General features: G+C 32.4%; 1 long non-coding RNA gene across 1 annotated transcript; it reads left to right on the plus strand.

Annotated features, from left to right (window-relative positions):
* Positions 1 to 7,671: 7,671 nt before the first annotated feature.
* Positions 7,672 to 8,845, plus strand: LOC139495265 (uncharacterized). Its single transcript, XR_011657299.1, has 3 exons — positions 7,672 to 7,775; positions 8,200 to 8,280; positions 8,782 to 8,845. It is a non-coding gene; the product is annotated as an uncharacterized lncRNA (long non-coding RNA).
* Positions 8,846 to 8,863: the final 18 nt, after the last annotated feature.

The raw sequence follows: 8,863 nt of genomic DNA on the forward strand, positions 1-8,863 counted from the left end.
AATTGGCACCCATAGTTAGCTCTGGATAAGAACTTATGCGAACCCCCAGACACTGGACAAATTTTGTCCGTGGTTAAGCTATTTAAAACACTGGACAAATTTTGAACAACCGAATTTGTCCAGTGGACAGAAGTTATCCAGTGGATACAGAATTTAACCAGTGGATAACTTTATCCAGCCTTTTAAAAACCGGGCCCTGAAGGCCAAAAGACCGCTCAAGACTTTGGCTAGGGTCAGAACTTGTCATTTGTAGAATGGTTCTTAGTATATATCCTGTATAAAAAAAGAGCTGCGAAACATGCAAAAGAGATATATAAAATTACAAATCCAAAATGCACTACCGATGCACTCGAAAAAAACTAAATAACCAAAAGTCAAACTTACGTATACAAAACACAATATAGAAATCTTCAACCTGAAACAGCACGACCCAAATCAATAACTGGAATGAGTTCTAGGTTTTCTGCGATGGAAATGTTCGAACGGTCAAATATTGCCATTAAATGAAGAGTTGGTTAATGTTTATGAGTTTTTAGGAGAAAAATTATGAGTACGACAAGATTTATGAACAAACAATAACTGAATGATTCCTCGAGGAGTTATTTTGTTCTTGGTACTATGTTTGACTAATTTCGGTGCCTTTGCCCCGTTTGACAGTGGTTTCCCTGCGTGTCAATCTGATCCATATCCTTTTCAGGTATGTGCTATTTATATATGTTTATTATTTTTGTCAGATGCTATTTGACGGGGGAGCTCGAGTATGGTATATTCCACCTTAATGGAGCTACATATATGAAAAAAACATAACAATTTTAAATATTCCACTACTACTAGTATTGTCGATTTTATGTACAACGTGTCTTACTTTAAATAAAATGCTAGATCTTAAAAAAAACCATCGTATATACAGTTCAGAACACAATACACAATATCCATACATCTGTATTTCATGCCAAGTACTGGCACGTGGGCCGCTGATAACCATAGGAACCAACAATTCATAAGAAGATTGAAAAAGCATTAAAAAACTTATATGATATGTCATTTTCTATCGAAAAAGACTAAATCGGAATAACAAGGGAAACAATGGTTTGTTAAATGCAATCACGCTTTTTATCATCTGGATGGGACCTGTCATTTCCCAAAGCAGTGCCTGATATTGCATTACTTTGATATGATCAATGTTAAAAATCCGACACGTAAATATATATTTAGGTGCCGTCTCCATATCGTTATTTTCACATCAGACCGTACTTGTTACTGGAACTATGGATTTATCAAATCAGATCGTTTGTTTATGAGAAACAATCAATGTAGCTTCTTATTAGATTTATATCATACATATGTTTTTATACAGATAAGATAAGATAAATTTATTTCATTAAAGTGTCACGTATTGATCTTACACAATAGTAAAATATTTACACAAGTACAATCACATAAAAAAAAGAAGATCAAAACCCAGCCTAAAAAGACTTATGAGACACTGTTATATACATATAAAACAGCTCAATCACACCATGTAAAAAAGAAAAAAATATATATAAAATAAAAGGAAATGATAAGAAATCTCATGTATTTATCTTGCAAACGTGATAAATTAAACGGACTAATAAAAATTATATTTTAAAGAAATGTAAGAATGTTAAATACACCTAGTTTAAAAAATGCGTCTAATGACACAAAATTATGTGTAAAACTGCGATAAGAATATAATATTACTTTATATTATAATTTAAAATTAATAAAAGTGATAGAAAAAAGACAAAGAAAATTTAATCATCAGTACATTTAAATAAACTCATCATAGATACCAGGACTAAATTTGGTATATACGCCAGACGCGCGTTTCGTCTACAAAAGGCTCATCACTGACGCTAGAATCTAAAAAAAGTTTAAAATGTCAAATAAAGTACGAAGTTGAAACCACTTTCAACAATTTAAAAAATATAAATATATATATTTAAAATGTTCTATCGACATATTACATAAACTATTACAATGCATATACTTTCATTTTTTATGTACCAACAGTTATTTCCCTTAATTAATATATATTTTCTTTAAATTATGTTTTTACCCTGATTAAAGAAAAGCCTTTATGGACAATTATATGTTATAAAAAACTTTTTCTCCTGATATAAAATTTGTGAATAGAGTAGGACAGTGTTACTTGAATGTCATTACAAGTCATTAAAGCATTGAACTGGAGCTCTGTACTCATAATTTCAAACTTTTCAATACATTGACGTGCCTTTTGAAACAAATCATATCTAATGTTTTCATACAGAGTGCAAACCATAAAAAAGTGAGTTTCGTGTTCAATATCATTCGATTTACAACATTTACATAGTCTATTGTTCAATAAAATCTGCGGTCTGATGTATCTTCCTGTCTCTACAGCTAGGGGTAGCGATCCAATGCAGATTAATGTCATAGTTCGCGGTACGTTTCTTGGTAAAAGCGAGAGAATATACTGTTCTGTTTTAACACTTTGCTTGTAAATACGGTAAGTCCTTAGCTTGTTGCCGTTAGCATTGTTTCTGTCGTCATATAAATCTTTTTCGAAATCAGCCTGGTCAAAGTTCGTTAGTTTTTCACTTATGAGGCGCATCGCCGTTATAACTCTGATAGTGACGTTATGAACAATATTGGCAAAATGTAAATCGTTTGCAAGTTTGTCTATTTGATGATGCCATCCTTTTCGTATCCGCGAAGCCCACCCTGTTACTTTTGATATACGTCTATCATCGTTAACTTGTATGATCTTACATTTTAGACGTAGGCATGATAGTTTTGCTTCGTATAACATGAGGTTAGTCCAAGATCTCCTCGCACCGCTGTGTTGGAGGTTCGCTTCCCAACTGCAAGAAAGTATTTTGCAGCTTTGTTCTGTACATTGTTTATTACTATGTAGGATTTGTATCCCCAAACAGCACTTCCATAGAATAAAACTGGTTCTCATCGTCGTCGTATAAAGTTTGTGATAAACGTTCCAGGTCATACCACCTGCCGCTATGAATTTAGCAAAAAGGGCTCCCAAAGCTCTACTGGCATATTTAGAAAGTTCTGTAACTGCCTTTTCTAGTGCTAAGAACTCATCGAACCAAAGTCCCAAATATTTGTATGAGTCAATATATTCTAAGTTGTGAGTTCCACATTCAAATTCAAAGTCTGACCGAGGTATCGAAGGACTTCTAAAATGCACTACTTTGGTTTTGGACCGATTGACTTCAAGTTTCCAGTCATCACACCAAGACGCAACCTCATTAAGCATTCTCTGTAGTTTGTGTTCATCCGGCTCAATAACAGCTACATGTATGTCATCGGCATACAGTAGTATGCTTAACTCATTATCGTCAATCTTAATACCACAGTTTAAGTTGTTTACTCGTTCATCCAGGTCGTTTATATACACCGTAAAAAGACTAGGCGACATCAAACATCCTTGTTTAACCCCTGAAACGACATTTAACATCATCGTACAGAGATTGTATGGTGGTAAGGAACTTTCCACGTATTCCAGCTTTAAACATCTTATACCAAAGGAGATTTCTAGGGATGGAGTCGAACGCCTTTCGCATAAATATGAAGCACACAAAAGTTTAAAGTTTCGATATCTCTCTATTATTGATGACAGTATGTGTCGTATGTATATGCTCTTCGCAACTTCTCTTCTCACGAAAACCGTTCTGTTCCTCGCATAGAGTTTTATTAGCTTCCATCCACTCATTCAGTCGTGAATTCAATACATGACAATATACTCTGTTAGGAACGGACACTAATGTAATACCACGATAGTTCCTAGGATTCTTCCTATCGTCGGATCCTGTCTTAAAAATCAGATTAATTATCCCTGTTGTCCACTGTTCTGGTACTTTCACCAATTTAAAGCAACCATTACATATAACGAATAAAAGTTCAACAGCTTTAGGGTTTTTTAAAACTTCTGCGGGGATTTCATCGAAACCTGGTAGCGTTACGCACTTTAGCACCTTCGACTGCTTTGATGATTTCTTCTAATGATAAAGGATCATTTAATTTCGTCACATCATACTGAATGTCATTTCCGTTATCCTCTATCGATGCCTGTGCATGGTCAATTTTGTTAAAAAGATCTTCAAAGTCAGATCTCCAACGTTTTAGAACAAAACCTTTTTCTGCACTGATATTTCCTTCACTATCGATTACGGACCATGGAATACTTTCATTTCTCTCACTCGCTATTCCCAATTTTCCTATAGACTTCCAAAAGTCTCTTTGGTTCGTTGAATATAGTTTTTTTTCTTGTAGTTTTTCTTTTTTCCTATAAACGTTTTGTCGTTTATATTTTCTGTTCAACCTATCAAAATACTTACGTTCAAAACAGTACTTTTCCTTCAATGTTTTCTTATGAGCATTCGATCCTTCTGACATCCTTTTCACTTTTGCAAACGTTGTTCCATTGATCTTGGAGAACTTCAATCCAATACGGTTTGTACATAGATTTGGTATGTTTGTTTCGATTGGTGGTGTTGTTTTTGATAACCGGTAGTTTGTCTTACATTTCGTCTTTCACTACAGCACAAAAATTGTCGTATGTCGACTGAACGCAGTTGTGTACATTTATAGAATTTTAAATACGGTTTATTGCTCCATATATTAAATCAAGTCGTTATTGATCAATCAGAAAACTGTTGGGAATATTGCTTGCATTGTATTTTCGCTTTGCACTTTCAATACTTCTATCAGATGTATCAAATATTATGCTGCATTGCGTATTTTCGGGTATTCTGATTTCGATTTCTGGTACACTAACCAGACAGTGATTCACAGTATATCTGACATTTTTACAACATTAAAATCTAAAATATTCCCAATTTGTTCATAAGGAACACAAAGGTAGTCCACTACCGATTTTATTTGCGGTGAGATATACGTACATTCGTTACATCCGATTCTTCCATTTAGCATGGCAAACTTTAAATCCGACAAGAATTCAACGAACAGATCGCCGTTATAGTTTTCAGATTGATCAATAACATTCCTCGAACTAATATCATCTACACCTTCAATATTACCGTTGTTGCGGCCACATCGGGAGTTAAAATCACCACAAATAACGGTTAAGCCTTTATTTTGGTTACAATACACCAGTTGAAGCAGATTATCGAAAAATAATTCCTGATCGTTTGGTCTACTCGGCTCTCTCGGCGGTAAATAACAAACGGCAAAGCATATAGAAGAGTTTGATGTTTTACTTTTAAGTGGTATCAATAAAGTTCCTTCTACACTTTTATCTAGAGACAAAATTTCAAAATCATTGTATATTTCACTTTTGATGAAGAGGCCAACTCCGCCTGAGCCGCGAACGGCTCTTTTGTGTAAATTTCCCCGATTATTTCCGATCCATATATATCCATCTACAATCGGAACTTCATTTCCCCGAAAAAACGTTTCACGAATGGCAAATATATCGCAATTGGAATCCTAAAGTACCTGTTTTCTAAACTGCGAGTTGTCGTTATCTTTCAAAGACCAACCACGACAGTTCCAGACTCCAAACCGCAGTCTGTCCTACTGTCTTCTCGTGGTTAATCTGTTGCCCGAAAAGGTATAAACAAATATAGGTCAAAGTGTGATCTACAGTGATTACCACATTTGATAACAACACTAGCAAAATATTCATCACTTATGATAGTAAGACAAATGTTGAACGGATGCAATGAGACCACTCGCGTCAGGAGACTAAAGAAGCAGAAGTAAACAACAACAGTTCATCGTTCAACCATGAACAATATGTAATACCAATACCACATAGAGAAAACTAACGGGCTGATTTATGTACAAAATAATGAATGAAAAACAATTCATTATACAGCAACAAACAACCACCACTGAATTAGAGGCTCCGAGTTAGGACAGACCAATACATAGTGCAGCTGGCCCCGAAACACAAATGTGTACTAGTTCAGTAAAATTTCATCTGAAAAATTAAGAACTCATACATCTTAATATTTGTTTTCAGCTATGAAATGGAACAAGATTGCTGATGTATATTTAAATACTTTGTAGGTGCGTCTACTACTACTGTTGCCTTTACTGGCATATTTTTAATTTAATCGACACACAGCATATTCAGTGCATACGACTAAATTCGTAGTGAAAAATAAATAAATAGACTGTATCATTGAAAAACCTTTTGAGGCCCATATTGATATGTATCCTTTACTTTGTAATTCTTGCCAGCCGTTCTTTAAAAGCAACACATGTAAAATAAATACCAGGTGGCTGTCAAAGTAACGAACAATGTACATATGTATAAAAGTTTGCTTTTATCTATAGCATAAGGATTTTTGTGTTTATGATTTTTGTTTTGTATTGTTTGTTACTGGCAAATATTACATAAGAAAAAAGAGAAATAATATACCAAGTCATTGAAGACCTGTTGGTGGCCTTCTGCTGTTGTCTTCTCTATGGTCGGGTTGTTGTCTCTTTAAGACATTCCCCATTTCCATTCTCACTTTTATTTATAACAAAGAAACATTATGTAGATAGTTATCATGTATTTATAACGTGTCTGACTTTGAGCTTATAAAATGTGTCTACCGTGAAGAACAATTGACCATATAACACGGCCCAATGTCAAACGTTTATAGTGTTGGTTTTATTTATGGGTGTTTCAGTATTATTTGGATTTTCCTGTGATATTTAGCCTATGTTAACATATACTGACAAATTAACAATTTCAAAAATTATCAGTTATCCAAGTTAACGAAATTAATATTTAACAAATTCGTTTAAATCTTATTATTACTAATATAAGAGAAAAAAAAATTTCCAAAAATAGATTAACCAATTTAAATTAAATTTTTCCTTTCCGTTTCAATGGTTTTATATTTGTCACTTTAAAACATTTGGTCGAAGCTCATAAAAGCGCATTATTTTACTGGTCTGAAGATACCAACAACAAAAAATTACAATGTTTTATGTTATTCTATGTCTGTATTATTTACAATTTACTAAAAGAAAATTATATGAATTAGGTATAATCACAAGGAACGTTTCATCTTAACTAGTACACAGTGTCTTCATAAAAGCATAAAATCGGTACAACATGGACAACTTAAACAAATTAATTCGATTTTTAATCCTTCACACTGGATTTCTTTCTAAACATTGTAGGTATGTACACACTTAGTTTTTTTATATATATTTCATGGTATTTCGTAGTACTAAATAATAACATCCATACATTAACAAGTTTTCATTAACCATGTTAACGTGGTTTGGGAACCAAGTAGATATTTAGCTATCGTTAGTTTAGGAGCAGAAACAATTTAACATCTCGTACTTTTTTTCGACACATTATTCTCATTTTGTCGTTTTTTCTTGAACCATAAACTATTGCTAAATCTGTACTATAAGTGTAGTAGTGTCATTTTTACGTCTATTAATTATATATAAATAATAGTAAAAATATCTTTAAAGTTCTTAAATTAATTCTATTTATAATAACGTTTAACTCTAGAATTTTGATAAAGGAATATTATTATTTAAATCAAATCTACACTTTACTTTTTATATTGAGTTCATGAATATTCAAAAGGTTCTTACTTTAAATTACGTATTTATTTGGTCATAATTGTGATTTCGCGGTCAATTTATATTTTGTATTGACCAGGGATAATTTGCACGGGAACTTGAAAATTACAGTCGCATTATATTGTATCCCGATTTATATAACTGTGCTATGGTTTTAATTCATTGTGGACACAACCTATTACCTGATTATTGTAAGTTAACTTCTTTATTATATTATTAATATTTTCACATGATAAAATTTAGGAAAGTTTCTGTTGTATGATTTCGTTCGCCTTGTAAAGTTTGTTTATTACATAAGTATGATAGATGTAGCTTAGAATATTTTATTTAGCTTCGTGCTACCGGTATTTTATTATCTACCGTTAATTTGTCACGATAGAACATAGAACAGTATATTTGCTTAGCTATTTGATTGACACAGATAATTTATATTTCATAAATGGCGGCATATTAGACAAAATATGGAAAAGTGGTAACGTTGATATTTATTAGTACACTTATATTATACATTGAAATGATAGAAGTCTAGCTATGAATGAACTTGAGTTATTTTGTCATATTGTATATTTTAATATTTTACTAGTCCGAATATTTATGATTGCATTTTGGTTTTAGGACTCCATTGATGTAATTATATAAAGAATGTATTAGTGAACTGTGCCTTGTCCTTGCCAGTAAAAACTCACTCCACAAGTGGTAAGAGTCAATCTATTTTTAACTATGTAATGTTGTAAACAAGACGTTATGGATTATTTCTCTTTAAATATGTGGTTTTAAGCATATTTAATATATTGGCTTAATTAGTCTTTATGAAAATAGTATTTACAATTCGACGATTGTTGTAACGTAATTGTATGTAAAGAACAAACAATATATTATGTTCCGATCAGTTTAATGTTACATTTGCAGTTTTAACTTTAGTTTTGTACCGTACACATAGAAAACCAGTAAACACTATATAGTTTATTATTTACGATGAAGGGTTACATTCTTATGTAGTGTATCACAATGTGAATTAAAAGTACACGTGACATTAGCTCACTGATTGTCTCTTATGTGTATTCGCTATATAGTACACAGTATTAACATGATTAATGTGCATTGTATTTTACCATAACTATATGTGTAATGTGTAATTTAAGATACTTGTGTTTTATAATAGATCTGTTATTTATTATTGTGATATTGTTATTTCAGAGTTTATTTTTATACTACTGGTATAATAAATCATCCGAACCCTAAACAGAGTTTATTATTACTTGACCAAAGAATCGACCCT

Source organism: Mytilus edulis, chromosome 11, assembly GCF_963676685.1.
Source record: "Mytilus edulis chromosome 11, xbMytEdul2.2, whole genome shotgun sequence".
NCBI lineage: Eukaryota > Metazoa > Mollusca > Bivalvia > Mytilida > Mytilidae > Mytilus > Mytilus edulis.